This window comes from Pyrgilauda ruficollis, unplaced genomic scaffold (genome assembly GCF_017590135.1).
Source record: "Pyrgilauda ruficollis isolate IOZ18807 unplaced genomic scaffold, ASM1759013v1 scaffold17, whole genome shotgun sequence".
Lineage (NCBI taxonomy): Eukaryota > Metazoa > Chordata > Aves > Passeriformes > Passeridae > Pyrgilauda > Pyrgilauda ruficollis.
The window spans coordinates 2098741-2104740 of record NW_024515875.1 but is presented as its reverse complement, the minus strand read 5'-3'; the positions used below and the strand labels follow the sequence as shown (position 1 = coordinate 2104740).

The following is a 6000-nucleotide window of genomic DNA, read 5'->3' as shown; positions in this document are numbered from 1 at the left end:
TTTTTAATTCTATGAGTGACAGGAAAAGGGTTAGACAAGAAAAAAAGGCACATTGGTGTGCATGGATATATGTTATGGTATTACAGTTGAGCCTTTGGAGTGTGGGTTAGATTTTTGTGCAATTTTCCCAAAATAGGGAAACTCCAGGGGACTCCAGAACTGTGGATGCAACCACATAGAAGCCCAAGCAGAGGAAGCTTGGTATGTTTCTACCTTTTTTCCTGTTTCACAGTCTATTTCATGTCTATAGTTGTGTTAAATTGCTGGTATTTACTGGGTGTCCTGCAAATGAAGAACTGATGGTGAGGGCAGCAGAGAATCAGTCTGTACTGGAGATGTGGTAATGAGCACCAGCACAGGGAACAGAGAGAGGCCTTGGATGTAACACCAGCTGGAGCACGAGAAGAGGCAAAACATCTGGGGGGAAACAGGGGGAGGGTGAGTGATGACAGAGGTACATTACTGTTTTCTCACTGAGAAACAAAATTTCCTAATAATTTTTCAGGCTCTACCTTTTCAAGCCGATATTCATTATTACATCAAAGTGAATGCCTCACTACTAAAAGAATAAATGTCTCTATTTAGAATGTAAATGAGAAAAATGTATGAATTACAAGACATTTTAAGCCTTGTGAGTGGCTGGGAGGATGGAGTTTGTCTTATTTTAGAAATTGGCTTTGACATAATTTGATAATAAGTAATAGGCTTAGTTTCTGATTCTCTAATAACTTGAAATGCAGCAAATCTTTGCTGAATGTGTGAGCTGCATTACACATGAATGCGAGGCAAGGGGTGTATGTGGGGGGGTTGGCTGCTTGGTTTGTTTGCAGCCTGGCTGCTTCCCTTCCTACAATGCCCTCCCCCCCTGGCAGACCACTGGGAAAGAGGGTTGAAGTCTGCCTGCACTGAGTTATGCCAGCTTGAGGATGTTATCCTTTTCCAGAGGATCTTGGGAGCCTTTCAGGGGTTAGAAGCACATAACTGGAAGTTATGTACCTCCTGTGCTTCTCTGGCTCCTTCTGCCTGGAGGAGAAACCTGCCTGAAAATGTTGTATTGGGCGATTCTTGGAAACAGACACCTGAACACAGATGCATTCTTGCCAAAAGGAAACCCAGAAAACATTTGCACAGATGTGGTTGACACAGGAGGTCATGATCTCATTTCATATGTCACTGTTTAATCTTAGCTGAGATAATTACAGACATATGGCTGTCTAAATATGAAGTCAACAGGAAGGTATCCAGCTACATGTGGTACTACAAGTAAATCAGATTTCACTGCAACAGCCAGCAGCTGAGGCTATTAGGTGAATAGTGGATATTCCCTGACAAAATTTATCACTAAAAAAAGGCAACAAATTTAGATTTATTCATTCTTTGTTTGTCTTTGTGGACTGGTACCAGTATAGATAAAACTCACGTTAGTATCTTGTAACATTCAAATAATAACCAATATGTAGCCATGATATTTTATGAAAAATACTTTGCTAAGATTTTTCTCCTATTCTAGCTGAGACTCCTCAGAAAAGAAATGTAAACAATAAACTATCTGATGCCTGTGGAATTTGGTCTGGACATTGTTTACCAACAGGTGCACCTGTGATTGGGGCATGTTGGTTGTTTCTAATTAATGGCCAATCACAGCTGGCTCGGACTCTCGGAGAGTCACAAGCCTTTGTTATCATTCCATTCCTGTTCTTTCTAGCCTTCCGATGGATCTTTTTTCTCTACTCTTTTAGTATAGTTTAATATATCATTTTAATATCATATACATCATAATGTAATAAATCAGCCTTCTGAAACATGGAGTCAAGATTCACGTCTCCTCACACAAAGCATCGACCATACCAACATAGAATTTAGAGTCATTTATTTGCGTACTTTTTCCAAAACATGGCAGGATGAAAACGCTGTACCCAGAAAAAGGTGTAACATATTGCCTAAACTGTCTGGGTTGATGCTGGCAAATCCTGGAAAATACCCAGACAATGAGGTGTGGATGGTTTGCTCCCTGGCCAGCAGCTGGGTCAGTGCTGTCCCTTGCCTGGGCTCTGAGCAGCTGCCGGCCCCAGCAGCACAGCAGTGGCAGGCGCAGTGAAGCCCTCCAGCAGAGGCTGGTCTGTAGTACTCACAACCAGTACAAAATCTCCCTGATGCTTTTCCTTTCATAGTGCTGACCCCAATTACTTTTTTTTCCCCTTTCTTTCCAGAAGGCTTCACCTTGTGGCCACACCATTATCACGTTTTTGTAGCTCATATCCACTGCAGCACAGCTATAGCTTTGATATTGTTGCCTCAGAGGACTCCCAGAGCTGCTTGGGAAGCCCCTGGGTATTTTTGCAGGATACTGCCTTTGCAGCATGCAGTGAAATCCCCTGGCTTGTTCCAAGCTCAGTAGCAGTTTCCTGCACAGCCACGAACAAACACCACTAATTACATTATTTCCTGACTGTAAAGCAAGAGGATGGGCTCTACTGCCACCTATAATGCTTTTAAACTATTTGTGAGCAGGGATTTGTTTTTCTTCCTCCGTGTAGTAAACTGAGGTTGAACTCCTGTGGTGTCCTTTGTCCTTGCTCAGATTTAAACAGGCCCCACCCAAATTCACTGCTAGGGTAATTATTTGTCCAGGTCCCAAGCAGAGACCTGCGCGATGAGCTTTTGCAAGGCTTTGTGCATCAGCTTGTCCTGAGAAAGTGCTTGTGGTCCCCAGGTGCTGTGGGCCAAGAGAAGCCCCACAAACCCACACCCATCACCCCATGGCCTTTCCTGGGAGCCAGACTCCACAGGGGTGTATTTGCAGGACCACAGGCAGCAGCAGCAGCAGCTTGAGCTCTGAGTATGAGCCTTCCCTCAGGCTCACACGTGTTCTTGTAAACTGAGATTTCACACGAGCCAGTGAAGACATACTTCAGTTTTATTGTTGTTTAGGCATGGATAGAAACATTAATTCTTTTGCACTCTTGGTTCTTGAAACTTGCCTACAGTGAACTCAGAGCAGGGAAAAACCCAGCTCCTCGGATTGACAATTTAAAGTGCATAGGAGATCAAGCAGAATCCCAAAAGGCAAGGAGTTGTTTATATTCATTTTCTGTAGCTGTGAAAGTTGAAGGACTTTTTTTCTTCTCATTTGCCCTATATTCCCCTGACAGTGGTATGAAAATTTTCAGCCCTTCCCTATGCTTTCCCTTTGGAGTTTTCCCTATCTTTGGAAGATTCCTCTCTGTATTTAAGAATTATTTGTAGTGATATAAACAAAGAGAGGCAGTAGATGCACACTCCTTCACAGGACTCTGGTACAAGGTTTCCCGTTCAGAGTCATGCCCACTGAATTTGTTTTTTCTTTTAAAAAATGTGTATCGCTTGGCAGTGTTCTTGCACCAAAAGAAAAAGATATATTTATATATAAAGTAACTTTTTTGTGTGTTCACGTTTTATTTTCGAAAAACAGGTGTTTAAAAATTTTAGAATTTTTTTAACAAAATTCTAAAAAGAAAAAAATCACAATATTTACAGAGATAACAGAATGGCTTAGCCATGCAAAACAAATTACTTTGGTTTTTCCCCCATTTTACTTTGGTTTAAATATTGACCAAGATTATAATTTTTTTGCCAAATAAAACAGTAACAAATTAAAGTTTAGAGGCATATAACAGGATTTCCCTCTAATATTTTATACAGCATAGAGTTTATAGGACATCTTATGTATTTAATCCATGCCAATGCACTACAGGAAGCTTTTATTAAGACATCAGTCACTACTGCCCAGACATTTAACATTTTACAAATTTACAAGTAACAGTGTTTTCTGCCCCCTAAATAATGCAAAAGTGGCAAAATACATTTCCTAACGTCCATCTTTTTTCTTTTATTTATTTATTTATTTTTGCCTACCAGTCTATAAAAACTTACTTTTTCCCTGGATATTTGTAAATGGAAACCTGATGTTCTGCTTAGTTCTACTGTTCCTCTCCATCAAAGCTGCCTGTTCCCTTCTTCCAGAAACTAACTTTCCAGATAAGATGAAACTTATCTCTCTCAAGTACAACTTTCTATTGGCCACTTACCCTAAAACCTTTTCTTATCAAGTACCATTCTAAAAATTCCCTCAAGCAAAAAACATGTTTATAAAGTTACAAACTTGAATGTAACTAAAGATACATAGACATTTCATTGTTACAATTATATGTACTGTTTGATAAATTAGGTACCAGTTAAAAACACTAAAATTATCTCAAGGTGCATTCAATAGCTGTAGCATAGTTAACAAAAACACACAAAAAATATATATATATTTATATATTCTATTTTTGTGGGAAAAAAATGCAGCTTTGATATGACCACTTTTTAAAAAAGTTTCCAATTTGGACTGGTATCTCTCTGAAAAGAAGAAAAGGTACAGTACTTTAAGGCAGCGAATAACATAAAGGAATCAAAATTAATCCAGAATTCCAGTTCCTTATCCTAATGCTAACATGAAAGATGACTGATAACCATAAATAAAATGCATGTCTTTCTCCAGAAGAAAAGGATTTTTTTAGCCACCAGCTGTATGTACACTAGGAATTTTTCATAGTGTTCCTTTCTTAATACCCAGACTTCTTCAGGGAAACTCTTTAGTCCCCTTCTAGCTTGTTTAGCTTTGCATGGTTTTTAAAATGTGCACTTTCATTAACAATTTAGTTTATTCTTGTCACAGCTGTCACCCTTCTGCTTTACCATGATTTCAAAGAATGAAAAAGGAGTTTGACATTTTCCTTTAAGACAATCTTACACTCTAGGTACTTGCTACAAAGCAGAGGCTTCACTGATTACAACCAGAATCAGACATGTACCTGCTCAAAGGGTGTCATAAAAACAATTGAAATAAAACCATTACACTATACATCAGATTAACAGCAACTCCCAGAACAAAGCCTTACAGTGTATAAAAATAGCTACGTAAAAAATTTACATAAAGGCAAACAAAAAGAAATCTTCAGTGCAGACATTTACAAAAAATATTTCAAACAGAACACAACATGGTGACCTATTATCATGGCTGTTGCCAAAATTTTCGGGGGTTTGTGGGTTTTTTTTTTAGCTTGAGATAATTGTGTCTAAAATCCTTTGAAAATCTGGTAGTATGATCTGCTCAATACTTGAACCATGAATAGCTGTCACTTCTTTGTATATGTTTAAATACAATCCACGTTCATGCTTCAATTGGTCTATATGTATTCTCTGAAAATATGAAAGATAAAACCAGTTAAATATTTTAAAATACATAAACCATCATAACTACTCAGTATCTATGCTGTAAATAAACAGCTACATGAAAAGTACTTTCTTCTGCAGCTCAATGATGTAAACACTTTCTTTCATGACAAGAATCACTGTTGCAGTATTGTTCCCAGTAAATCCAGTAAGTTTATCTGGTAAGTAATGGATTTATGTTCATTTCAGTTATGCAGATCTACTGATCTGAAGGAATACAGAGTAGAAGATTGCACCAAAGGCACACATAAAGGGTGTTTATGCTGCAACTTTTTCAAAATCCAAACGGACTTGTTTTCCATCTTTAAATCCTTCCTAAGACATAATTTCGGTATTGCTAATTCCCTTTTCCAAACTAGTAAAACAGTGATATTGCTGGTAAAGTGCCTACAGTAATGCTGCATCTCTTTATATACTATGTAATTGCTCTATATAATCCATTACATTCTAAATGTTTAATGCAAAACTTGTGGTTTGTATTAGAAAATTTCAGACAATACTGACATATTGAAATTATTGACAGTTGCATTCATTTAAAGAAGAAACCTTGTTATATAAATATGAAATATCATAATTCCACATAATTCCATATGCTTTAAACCCCTGCTACCTCAAGAAGGTAGGCAGTACTATTTACTTAAGATCACTGAAAATCAGGGCTGTCTACAGCTTTCCTGTGGAGGAGCTTACAATGCAAGCACCCCTGAATTTGTAATACTCTCACTTTTAAGACTATTTGATGAC

At 38.0% G+C, this 6000-nt stretch overlaps 1 protein-coding gene across 1 annotated transcript in view; it reads right to left on the bottom strand.

Annotated features, from left to right (window-relative positions):
• Positions 1 to 2918: 2918 nt before the first annotated feature.
• The window catches only part of ALCAM (activated leukocyte cell adhesion molecule), a 115973-nt gene continuing 112891 nt past the window's right edge, over positions 2919 to 6000 (bottom strand). Inside the window, exon 16 of the mRNA XM_041464074.1 lies at positions 2919 to 5223. The gene's annotated coding sequence lies outside the window, so the exon portion shown is untranslated. The remainder of the gene's footprint in view (positions 5224 to 6000) is intronic.